The sequence below is a fragment of the Phallusia mammillata genome, chromosome 1, assembly GCF_965637545.1.
Source record: "Phallusia mammillata chromosome 1, kaPhaMamm4.hap1.1, whole genome shotgun sequence".
Taxonomy (NCBI): domain Eukaryota; kingdom Metazoa; phylum Chordata; class Ascidiacea; order Phlebobranchia; family Ascidiidae; genus Phallusia; species Phallusia mammillata.
Genome location: NC_137252.1, coordinates 16358985 through 16372547, shown reverse-complemented (window position 1 = coordinate 16372547; position 13563 = coordinate 16358985). Strand labels below are relative to the sequence as shown.

General features: G+C 34.9%; 2 long non-coding RNA genes across 2 annotated transcripts; both read left to right on the top strand.

The window, feature by feature from the left end:
- Window positions 1-240: 240 nt before the first annotated feature.
- On the top strand, window positions 241-1303 carry LOC145213670 (uncharacterized). Its single transcript, XR_013856871.1, has 3 exons — window positions 241-294; window positions 559-627; window positions 1165-1303. It is a non-coding gene; the product is annotated as an uncharacterized LOC145213670 (long non-coding RNA).
- Window positions 1304-4439: 3136 nt separating this feature from the next.
- On the top strand, window positions 4440-4977 carry LOC145212967 (uncharacterized). The gene is made up of 3 exons (XR_013856802.1): window positions 4440-4532; window positions 4614-4718; window positions 4838-4977. It is a non-coding gene; the product is annotated as an uncharacterized LOC145212967 (long non-coding RNA).
- Window positions 4978-13563: the final 8586 nt, after the last annotated feature.

Here is a 13563-nt window from a genome sequence, read left to right as displayed (position 1 = left end):
CGGGATCGAAACTCAAAAACATTGAGAGTATCTCAAACATTTATTGTAGAAACGCCTGCGTACATTTACGCAGTAAGTGCTGTCGCTGGATTAGTCCTGATCATTTTACTTTTGGTTGTTGTTTGTATATTGACCAGGTAAGCAAATTTTCATTTTTTAACTGTATTTCCGCAATATTTTAATGCAATTGTAACAAACTTGAACAATATAGCCTCAAGCTACAAACGATTACAAAAATCTGTTTTAGAAAAAGAAATCAAGTAACTCCCACCATAATACCGCAAACCGTTCAAGGTAAATAGTATTTGGTTTTAATAAATAAAAAACACAAATTTGTTTTGTACACAAAACATAGGCCTACCGGTTAAATGAGAAATTACAAGTATATTACCAAAACGATATAACTTACTTGACTTATCATACAGCAACCCTTTGTAAAACGTTTTTACTTTGCCCAATTTGATTTTTAAACATCAGCATTTCATTGTTGTAGACTTTACTTTCTAATAATTTTTACTTTTTAACTATAATTCTTTTTAAAATATTTTTCGTATGTAGGGGATGATGGATATGAGACTGTCGACATCAGGCAACCTGAATATATTAACACAGCACCAGACAACAAAGGTATAAGTATATACCTACAAATTGTGCGGTGTTTTGTCACATATGTGCCTTTAGTAAAGAAAATACAACAACACCAAACCGTGCAAATTTACTAAATACCAATATGTTTTATTGTAAAGAGCACTTGCTCCTATTTGTAAGCATACTTTTAAATTTTCTATAAAATAAGTTCCCAACCGCTGTCTTACTGGTAATTTGGTTATTCCGCTCTCTGTGACATTTTTTAGCTTATCAATTTTTGGCTAAGGTACCAAAATTGTAATATCACCGTACGTCGCGGCAGCCTCATATTTTGCTTAATTTCGGTAAGTAGTGCAAAGACGACTAAAACACATTTAAAATGATATTACTCAAAAAATACTAGCGCATATAGTTAATCAGTTTGCATATATTAATATTTAACTAGCATTAAACTAACTTTAAACATTTAGTTTCTAACCTAAAATCGTCACCCATGTATGGCTGGTAATCAATAATTGAACCCTTTGCGCCACCTACCAAAGCCTCAGAACCCATTACCGACATGTTGTTTTACAGATTACTGCCATCATTACGAAGAACCTAACAAAGTTTTTGTGTATGAAAATTATTAAGTGTGACGCTTTTTATCATCGCTATTTTATCCATAAATGTATCACTTTACTACAACTTTTCCTTCAATTTGAAATTGAACGAAACGTCAGCATGTTTTATTATTATGATTGTCAAAACGACAAAACAATTATGTTTTGAATTTGTATTTGTTAATAATTATAAGCAGCACTAAAATTATGAAAATAAAGAATAAGTTATCAACAACTTTCAAAATATCTCTGTTTTACTCTTTTGGAACAAAGAATCTATATTAATTGATCATTAAACTGTTTGTCGAAAGTAAAATAACGTGAATAAAATTCAGTACGTTTAACATGAAATCTTGGCAGCATCAAATTCGAATAACAACCAATAACTTACAATTGAATTCACACACAGTCGGAGGTGTTGTGCTACTAAAGAGATCAAACAATTTATGTTTGGAAATTGCCAGTGAAAAGAAATGGTTAACAACTGCTGTGGAAGATTGTGTGGTAGCCAATGTCTTGGAAGTTTAAAAATTGACTTCGTGGTCTGCGCTTAAGCAGAATATCGAAATGCCAGAAAATGATTTGTTATAAAACGCCACCAAGCAGTTGCAATTTTTTTACTCGCATTAAAACTTGTCAACTTTATTTAAAGATACTGGCTTCGTTTAAAGGTTTTATGTATCCCTCAAATCTTAGAGTATAAACAAACAAAAAAAGGAAGACGACTTAAAAATGTTTACTGAAAGGTATCAGAAGCAAAAAAAGTTTGCCGTAAAGATAGTAGAAACAACAATCGTGTCATTCTGACAATTGCTATACCTCTAGCGTAGTCTGAAAGCAAGTTTTACCAAAAGTTAAATAAACTTTTTGAACTCCAACTTATTGTCATGGCTATTGTCAAGCCAAACGCTTTTCACCAACTTGGTAGTCAATTTTATTTTAAATTTCGGTTGGGTCTAGTTTCCAAATTTACCAGGAATGTGTGATTATAAGTAAGATGTTTATGTACCAACTTAAAACCATTTTCCGCTTGTGTCTACTTCAAGGTATGAATGACAATGACATGACGCACCACAAAACATTGCTGCATCGTCGCCAAACATGGTCAAACGGGAATGTTTGGCATTCCCCTTGACTGCATTTCCTTGTTGTTGATGCTTTAAGAAATAGATGTACGGTTTCTTAGAGCAAATCAAAAGAAAGTAGTTGCAATCATAAATATTCTGCCTTTGTTATTATTATTTCGCAAGATAAAAACTGAGGGTTTTGTAAAGAAAATAAGTGAACACATTATTTGTCTTACCAGAATAAATGTTAAGGCACATTGTAGTCACTAACAGTAGTTGGTTTTATTCTAAATTGCCATCAAGCATGTGCTAAAACTTTCCAGAAGGGGGCGAAAGTAAGTTTGAAGTCGCAGCCCAGCCGAAATCTTGAGCATTCCTTATGCCTATTTTCCTTGTAACGGTATGAGGATCAGATAAAAGGTTTCTTAAACAGTAAGTGTTATGATAAAAGTTGCCACTACTCTTATGAAAGTGGCGCACCACATTTTAATGATTCATCATTTAATGACGTCGTGAAACCGATGCTTCCGTGAAGGAGAAACAATACTTTCCCAAAGGTGACGCATGTAGTAGCACTAAAGAATAAGTGAGGCTGCCAAAATTTTCAGCATCATTTAGAACTGCATTTCCTTGTTATGAATATGGATAAGAGGCTTAGGTGCTAAGTTGCTTACAGAACTGGTACAACGGAAATCCTTCTGCTTTTGTTAATGATAGGTTATGGGGCACATGCTCAAGGTATATCAAACTTAAATTAGGTTTTATTAAGAAAATAAGTAAACTAATCATTTGCTTCACCAGAAACGTGCAACTCCGGGTTCAGTGTTGGAAATCATGTGTTCAAATTGTCAACAGAAGTTGTCGATGGAAACACAGCAAAATTAAGATGTGCTGAAAAAGGAGGTCGAATTGCCAATATTTCCAATCCAACCGTTCGTGAAAGCCTCATCAGCACTGCAACTAAAATGTATTTAGGAGGTTGGTGTAGACGCTTAAATAGTTGAAATCAGGTTGTTCTGTCGCCCTTAACAAACAAGGCGTAAATTGTTTTATTTGTATTATTTGTAGAATCATATTATTTCATGATTATTTGTAGATGTACAGAATGTATGGATATCAAACATTGGTGGAGCAAAACTGGGGTATTTTACCACGCAACCCCAGAACTTTACAAAAGTTATTCATTTGTATAAAACGTAAGCATTAAGTTAAAATTACTACAGACATCATAACAAGTTACCATTGTTACAGAAGTGGTACGGGATTGAAGCCGGTAAAATTTTGCAGAATACAGGACCACATACAAAATAAAAGGTGGTGGATAACATCAAAAACAAATTGCAATGATGAAGGAGGTGAATTATAACACGTTTTGAAAACCGCCTATTTTTGCAACAAAAATTTTCTGCACCAGGATGGTCTCAGGGATTTGCTTTGTATGGTGGAACAGGGAATGATGTAACAAAATTTAAGGAAGTTTTTAATTACCGAGCAAACGATCATTCTTCGATGTTGAAAAGCACAGACAACAATTCGATGCCGTATTATATAAGATGGGAATCTTTGTTCTTACCTGGTAAGTTCAAGAGTAGAAAAGATCTTAGCGTTATTGTGAATACAACTCACAATTGTTTTGTTGAAACTCTTTAGTAATAAATTTAAAACATCTAAAATAAAATAATTGTTTTTTTCTTCAGTTTTTAGAGTTTTTGTGGAAACTTATCAAGCAACACAGCCTGATTCAGCGGATTGCATGCAAAGCGCACTGCAATATAAACAAGCTTGGGTAGATACCTCAAAGAAGTGTGCTGGTGTATATGGGTATTATGCGTGTCAGTTAGAATGTAAGTTACAATGAACCATGATACTAAAGATAATACTTCCCTACGCTGTGATACAGTGGTCTTAAACCCTTTTCTTGCGAATCCCCGAAACAATCTTCTGTCTGGTGTTTGTTTGCAAGACGTATAATAATATATAATCGATGGTTGTAAGTTACAGTTAGCTAATTTGTTTTACGTATCCTCAGTTCCTAATATTGTTTACTCAATTAGTAGTTATCGAAAAAAAAGCTGCTGAAGACAGTGCTTGCCGTTTCTTTCATATAAGTTGCTCAACAGATAAGTTTTTCAAACTTCGAGCGTTCTTTTATTAAATTTGCTTGCTTTTAGTTACAGTAAACGCCCGCCCTTCTACTTGCAACCCTGACACCATTCGAGTAAACTGGACAACCAACTATGTTCCGCTAAAACAACAAAGCAATACACCAGTGCAGGTAAATTATTTGTCCACAGTTCCTAAATTTTATTCTTTGAAACTAGTTTTTCTGCTTTTTTATCAATTGTTTTACTTACAGGTGAAAGCTGTCTCAACCAATCACTCGACTGTAACGAATACATTATTTGAGACGGGTTCAACTTCAATCGGAGGATTACAATACAACACAATTTACCGAATTGAGGTATACAGTATATCTTCAAAAAATTATATATCTTCAAATTAAAGTGGTGTAAATATTTTAACCAATTTTTAACAGAACTTGTATACAATATATTTTTACTTGTTATTTGTTTACGATAGCTCACGACGCGAGTTGCAGGATGCGAAACAGTTGTTGCCCAAACGACAGTGGAAACCTCTTCGCCTGTATCGGTGATCGGTGCCAATATAACAAAACAAACACCATGTACCCTTTACATTCCATCATTAAATAATCGTAAAGGAGTCAACGGTTACCAGGTATGTCGTCGTATACCTTCAAGAATATTTTGAGATTTGATACATTCGCAATGCATTTTATTATAATTGTTTAAGTAAAACCAACCGTATGTGTACTACATAAATGTTTTTGAAAGATTGCAGAAAGCATTTTTTTCTGCAAGGAAATATCGGGTTTCAAAAAGTGGTCACAAATGGTCGACACAAAGTTGTTATTTTTTTCAAGCTAAAAGTTTTTTTCTCCTGCAGTCCTACAACACTAATCTCGAATTATCTAGGTGAGATTCAATCGTATTGGTGAAAATGATACTATAACAACACAAAATGTTTCAAGTGGACACACAGTACTTAGTTTGACTGGACTTGTACCCTACACCTACACATTTCAGGTAAACATATAAACTTCCTATTTACAGGTTTTGTAACTAAATCTGCATTTGGCTTTAGCTGTACGTGATACATTGCACGCGAACTATAGGTCCTGTTGAAATTGGTTTTTGTGTTGTACGTCACCCAACAACTGTTCAAACTACGACAACAAATCAAAGTAAAAGAAAGTGTGGTAACTGAATAGTTTCTACGGTTTTTGGATCTTGAAAACGCCCACAATATATTTATAATCAGAATTAATATCGCAAGAAAACGGGGAAGCACCCATCGGAATAATCGCAGGTGTAGCTGGAGGTGCCATCGCTCTTATTCTTGTGCTGGTCTGTGTAATCATCTTTTGGAAAAGGTAATATATTTAGGTTAAAATATAAATATAAATACTTGCACGAAAAACAATGTACTGCATATCCAATCTTACAATAAATTGATAAACATTTTTTCAGAAACAGAAAGAAAAACAGTTCTCAGGCAGCTACTTACAATACAGAAGGTACGGAATAAGTAGTGATGCTTTTAGGTGAAGGTTTTTTGTATTCTTTGTATTCGCTTTTTACACCATTTTCTGACACAATTCCACTTTTTCTGTTTTTAAAAAGTGTTTTGTTCTAAAATTGCATTTAAAACTGTGTTTACACAACTTTATATGCAGGAGATGGTGGGTATGAGACTGTAGACATTAGGGAACCTGTGTACATTAACACAGCACCATGCCACGAAGGTAATAACAAAATCTTTAAACTTTTTAAAAGTAATCGGATCAGTGAATGCAATACGTATATTTTAAAACATTGCAGACACTGTTCATCACTACGAAGATCCGAAAAAAGTATCAGCTTACGAAAACCTCACTTTATGAAGAATGCCAACCATTGCCAAACTTTATTTTTGGCCACCACAAAATGCTGCACCAAAAATGTTTGCGAATATTGAACCTAGGGCTGATACGAATAAGATTTATCATTTTTTTAAATGATCAAAAATTTTTGTCAAAATGCTATCCGATTGTGCTCTTAGATTAGATAGTATATCTAGGGTACACTTAATTTTTTATCTATGTTTAAAATGATATATTAGTAGAGACATGTCAGCTCTTCTCTTCAACTTAACACACTAATATTTGCATTTTAGTGATTCACGCATTAACCACAGAATGAACTGAGGCATCTCATGTTTTTTTCATGTTTTCACAAATTACTGTTTAATACTTGCCTAATTGAATGGCAGTATATCATTTTAATCACGTTTTCCACTATCTAATTGTTAACTAATGTTTAAATGTAAAGTAAATTATCATATTTGCATATTTATAGCATTGATATGTATGTAATCGCTTTGTTGCGTTGACTGTCACTGTACAGAAAATTAAAAATTGAAATTAAAGTACTGTGCGAGTGGATTAAAATGCTTCAAAAGCGTAATAACGTATAATTCAAGAAACGTAAAAAAATTACGTTGGGGGTCCGCAGATTAAGAAGATATAAAAAGGGTGACTATACAAATCGATTGGAAACCACTATTCCAAAAGTTTAAATACACATGTTGCAGCGATTTAAAAAAATACCACTTGATGTTGATAAAGTGCAAAAACACTTGTAAATAAAACTTTGCACTGGGTGACCTGCTGATAACCCTGAATAGCTCTATGCGTCACTGACTGGAAACCTCAGGTAAGGCAGAGAAGGAAACTGATTAGTCATGGCTTGAGCTGGCACGCGATCGTAAGCAAGGCACATCTGAAAATGCTTAACCCAGTGGTTCTCAAACTTTTTTTGTTGCGACGCCTCTGGAAAAGTTTTCTGGACTTCCGACGCACCATCAAATAAAAGTTAATGAGGAAACATATCAATAAACAGTTAATTTAAATCTATTAAACAGCACTTAGAGAACAATTTTAGCCAAACTGTTTTTCGACAAAGTTATAAAACTGCACTCAACACTTTCAGTGCACCCGGCAATCACGTGCGGGCTTTTGTTAATTGTTTCAATTATTGTGCACAATTGCATTGTCTTGTCTGCTACAAGGCTTTAACAGCATCAATAACGAATTACATTGAAAGTAATGTTTCAACCTACGCACAATATAAACTGATGCACAAAAATTTACTGCTGCAACTCATGCACAATAATTACTTTAAACTTTGCTAACAATTATACGTTATAACTACCTCAAGCCTTTGCTACAAAAGTCGTCTTTGTTACATTGTTAAGAAGCGAGACTCCGTTCACATAATCAAGTTTAATGCCCGCCAAGCGTCGCCCCAGACACGCGCCTATCACGCACTTGCTGCTTGTACTGTTTGGTCTCGACGTACATTAACGGACAGCCGCATCTTTGATCAAAACCTTTGGGGTAAATTTACGTCAATCCGCACTCTACGCAAAAATTATTTGGACGTAGATGAACGTCAACCACACTGAAACCTCATTTTTATGAGATTAACTGAGTTCAGCCACGAAACGGAAATATTCTGCGACGCCCTTGGAAAATTGAAACGACGCACCAGGGCGTCGCGACGCACAGTTTGAGAACCACTGGCTTAACCTATTGGAATAAAGTCTTGAGCTTTTTCACTTCATGGCAACAACTTACTAACTCCAACACAAACACTAAAACTCAGCACAACAGAAGCCACATTACTTTATGGTCGTAAAAAGTGTATTTAATTTGATTCGCAGCAGTTGAATCATAAAGCTGGATTTTGGCCAATGTGGAATCATAACTGCTTGCACTAAATATATCCCTTTCTGCAGTAAGAAATTCATATTCAAAAAAGCGGGCGTAAAAAGGGTTTTCCAGCAAAAAGCACATTAATTGGCACTTTGTTTTCTCCTAAAATCCGTCAAAAATACTGATAAAAAGTGTTTGAAACAAAAAAAACACATTTGCAGATTATGCAATTTGCCTTTGAGGTTGTGACGCAAAAGATGAAAAACATTATTTTAAGAGAGAGATTTTTGCCTGTGTGACAAAAACCGGTGTAACCGCAATACAAAAACAAGATTTTTGCAGCTGTAATGTAACTGTTTCGCAAAATGTACTTTATAATCCCGACTTATTTTGCGTTGGTGTGTTTTTTATCGCTTTCATGTTACGCAGCCATTTATTCATCAGAGACAATTTCTTCACTGCTGAGTTAGGTTCCTTAATCTTGAATTTGTCACTAACAGTGGTTGGCTTTATTCCAAGTTACCATCAAGCGTGTGATGAAACTTTCCAGGGCGATCGTTCGAACGCTTGACGTTTCGATCCAGCCGAGTTTTGAGCATTCTTTATGCCGGTTTTTCCTGGTTGCAAATAATGTTATAGGCAGGGTTGCCATACCGTCCTTATTTCTAAGATTTGTCCTTATTTTGAAGGGCAATGCCTTAGAAAAATGTATTGGCCTTATTTATAAGAAATGTCCTTCTTTTTGACTTATGTCCTTATTTTGTCTTATTTTTAACAATTACATGTCAAATCGCTGCTATAAGTTAAAGTAAACCTAGACCTGGGCTCTCGTGAGACGCACAAATTATTTTCTACGAACAAGGATTTTCGGAACAGATTGTTTTTGGCAAAAAATATCGCATGTGACATGCCATGGCTCGTTTAAATGTGAAGATTTATACGAAAACGTTTGTTTCATTTCGAACGGAAACTTAATTTTTCCCTTGTCCTTATTTTCGGCTCCGTGTCGATGGTAACCCTGGTTATAGGTTTAAGGTTTCTGAACAGTAAGAGCAATGAAGACAGGTACAAACTTTGCCACTTCTATCGTTCGTTTGCGTCTATGAAAGTGACGCACCGTATAATAATGATTTGTTGTTCGATGACGCGGGGCAACTAATGCCTTCGAAAGAGCATGTAGGAAACGTTGTAGAAGGTTTAATTGAATCACAAGGCTCGTTTTTGGCCAATTCCCATTCTGCAGTAAGAAATTCTGATCATTTGTTGGTGTTATTACAGTTTTTTTTTTTTTTGTTCCTGGCGTTTATCATATAGCGAATTACTACTAGAAGAAAGACTTCTTAAAGTAATAGAATTATAAAACTGTAACTGTAAAGTTATTCTAAACAGAGAACTATGTCTATACAATGTTGACTGTATACCACATCATTTTAAAAACTTACCATAGAAAATTGAAAAAAAAAATGCTGAAATCTTTTGGTGAATATTTTTATAATTTTAACCAAAAACATCCTTCAAACACACTATTCGGTCAGTTAAAGCAAACACATAAAGCCTCCCACGCATTTACCGTTTGACAAAATTTTATTTATTGCACTTAAACATATTTAAAAAACACGGGTGTAAAAAAAGAGGTTTTTCTAGCAAAGGCACATTAAGTGGCATTTTTTCTCTTAAAATCCGTTGTAGGCTAAGTCAAAAATACTGATAAAAAGTAGTTGAAACAAAAATACACTTGCGGATAATGCAATTTGCCTTGGAGGTTGTGACGCAAAAGTTGAAAAACACTATTTTAAGAAAGAGATTTTTTACCTGTGGGGCCAAATCGGGGGTTACCGCAATACAGAAACAAGGTTTTACAGTTGTAATGTAAAAGTTTCGCAAAACCCATTTGATGAGCCCATGTGCTTTTTATCGCTTTCATATAACACAGTTCGTCACTAAGAGTGGTCGTCTTTGTTCCAAGTTACCATCAAGCGTGTGATATAACTTTCCAGGACCAACGTTTGACGTCTCAGTCCTGAGTATTCGTTATGCCTGTTCTTCCCGGTTACAAATGTAATGTTATAGGTTTAAGATGAAAAGGTTTCTTAAAGAGTAAAAGGGCAATGAAAAAGGTGCGAACTTTGTCCATTCCCCTTTCGTTCGCGTCTATGAAAGTGACGCACAAAAAATAATGATTTGTTGTTCGATGACGCGAGGCAACTAATGCCTTCGAAATAGCATGTACAGAGAAAGTTGCAAAATGTGACGCATGCAGCAGCACTAAACAATCAAAGTTATTAAGGCTTTACGGTCTAGCCGAAAACTCTTTACAACCACATTTCCTTGTTATGTGTATAGGTAAGAGTCTAAGGCGATAGATTTCGAACAAAACGAAACAGGTGCAATGCAAATCTCTCTGCTTTTGTTAATGTTAATTTATGGGGCTAATGCTCAAGGTATATAAAATTTAAATTAAGTTTTATTTAAGCAAATAAGTAAACTAATTATTTGTTTCACCAGAAACTTGTAAGTCAGTGTTCGGTGTAGAAAATGAAGTGTTTCGTTTGTCAAGTGAAGTTTTTGATGGTAACACAGCAAAATTAATATGTGCTGGAAATGGAGGTCGAATCGCTAACATTTCCAATCCAATCGTTCGTGACAAACTTGTTAGCACTTCGACTGAAGTATATTTAGGAGGTTGGTGTAAACGCTGAAATAATTGAAATCAGGGTTTTTTCGCAAGAAATAAGTAGATTGATTTTGTTTATTTGAAGATGTACAGAAAGTATGGATATCAAACATTGGTGGAGCAAAACTGGGGTATTTTACCACGCAACCCCAGAATTACACAAAAGTTATTCATTTGTATAAAACGTAAGCAATTAATTGTAAAATTACCACAGACATCATAACATGCTACCATTGTTACAGAAATAATGATGGATTAAAACCTGTAAGATTTTGCAAAACTAAAGACGATGTACAAAATAAAAGGTGGTGGATAACATCAGAAACAACATGCAATGATGAAAAAGGTGAGTCTATTTTTTAAAAGGTGAGTCTATTTTGCAATTTTACCAATCATTGTAACAAAGAAATTCTGCGCCAGGCTGGATGCAAGCATTTCTTTTATATGGCGGAAACGGGAGAGATGTTAAAAAATTTATGGAAGTTTTTAATTACCGAGCAAACGATTATTCTTCGGTGTTGAAAAGCACAGACAACAATTTTATGCCGTACCATAGAAGATGGGAATCTTTGTTCTTACCTGGTAAGATAAAACTAAATTCACAAGGTCTTAATCAACGGATGTTTTAGTTTAACAGAACTGTTTAAAATAATATAACACGTGATTTTATTTTAGTTTTTAGAGTGTTTGTAGAAACCAATGCAGCAACCCATCTTGGTTCTGCGAATTGCATCCAGAACGCAATGCAGTATGAGCATACATGGATGGACACCGCAAAACAGTGTACTGGTGTATACGGGTATTACGCCTGTCAGTATCAATGTAAGTTATGTCAAAGTGCGATACCAGAATAATGTTGAAATGTCATTATGTGAAAAAACGTATGTTCTTGTTATGGCGTTGGTGGTTGACTTGAAACAATTCTTTTCAGTTTCGATTGATGGCCAGCCTTCCACTTGTAACCCTGACACCATTCGAGTAAATTGGTCAACCAAGTATGTTCCGTTAATGCAACAGAGCAATACACCAGTGGAGGTCTTATTTTCGTGCATGTCAAATTTTTGTTTCAAAAACGTTGCTTGCATTTTCACTAACAAATTTATTGATTTACGTAGGTGGCAGCTGTTACAGATGGTTATCAAACGGTAGAAATAAATTCAACATTTGGAATAGGTTCAGCTTCCTTACAGGGTTTACAATACGATATAACATACCAAATACAGGTATATTCAAAAAGTACAATATTTGTCCAAATAATGTTAATATTTCAGCTTATGTTTGTAGCCTAACCTTATGTTTTTATGACAAAAGACAACAAAAATACTCCGTTTAACTGTAGTCCGTTTGTTAGCTCACGACGCGATTTGCTGATTTCCGTTTAGTTGTTGCTCAAACAACAGTGAAAACCTTTTCGTCTGCCTCTGTTGTCGGTTCCAAAGTAGCTAAACAAACACCATGTATCATTTACATTCCATCCTCAAATGACCGTGAAGGAGTTAGGGGCTACCAGGTAAGTTTTAGAAGTAAATCAATAAAACCTTTTAATTAAAGTTGAACTATTATATAGAAGAAGAAAACTGAATGTGAGTTTATAATGTGTGATGCGATGGGCTGAAAGAAAGTGTAAGAACTGACAAATTTATTGTTTAAAACCCAATGTTCATTGAGCACAGGAAAACATTTCTACTTAAAAGGTTTTTTTAGAATTTGGTGCGAGGTTCCTGTCGGATGAATGAAAACATATGTGAAAACATAACCCTAAATATGTTTAGATTCACCGACAAAACTATCGCAATAAAACTAAAATTGTTAAAAATCCAAACACACCCAATGTTTCTACTGATGCATGTACGATTTTTGGAATATTCTGTCTTTTTGAGATAATTTTTGTCCGTTGAATCACGTGTTTTCTAGGTAAGATTGAAACGCGTGGTTGAAAATATTACTGTAGCAACCAAAAACATTTCAAGTGGATTTACAGTACTTAATCTAGCTGAAATTGCCTCCTATACTTACAATTTTGAGGTAGAAACAATAAAACTTTTTAATAACCCCCGGGTCTTGTAACTGAAACCATGCATTTTGTTTTTAGTTGTACATGTTTTATTGCGAACGTGTTATCGGACCTGTTGACATTGGTTCTTGCGTTGTACAACACCCAACAACTACAACTTTAAACGGAAACGAAACTAGTAACTACGTGATAGAAATAAGTTTATTGCTTCTTTAAAATGCTCACAATTTATTCTGTCATTACAGATTTGACACCACAAGCTTTTATCGGAATAATTGCAGGTGTTGCTGGAGGTGCCATCGCTTTCATTATTGTGCTCGTCTGCGTAATTATCTTTTGGAAAAGGTAATCTGTTGCAGGTTTTATTATAAACTTTAATTACCTTTGCTACTACGAAGCTGACACGTAGCTGACAGCATACAAGAAGACAACGGTGCCTGTATTGCTCAGTTGGTACAACGCAACTTCTGGAACGACTCCTGTCGTGGGTTCGGATCCCACCGCAGGCTGTATTTTTCTAGTCTGTTCCTTGCCATATGGCAATGCCTGGAAGACCGGCTTGATTCGGTATTACGCCTTTAATAGGCCTGGCGACCTTTGCATTTGAACTTGCACGTAAAAAAATCTCCTGCGTATCCAATCTTACGAATAAACGTTTTTTCAGAAACGAAAAGAAAAACAGTTCCCAGGCATTAACCAATAAAACCGAAGGTATGCTGGAATAAGTAGTAATGCTTTTTAGTAAGGTCAAGTTTTTACATTGTTTATCACGTCACTTGTTGATCAACTTTGTACGATATAACGTTTTTTGTTTTCAAAATTTATGCTTTTGGAAACGCTTT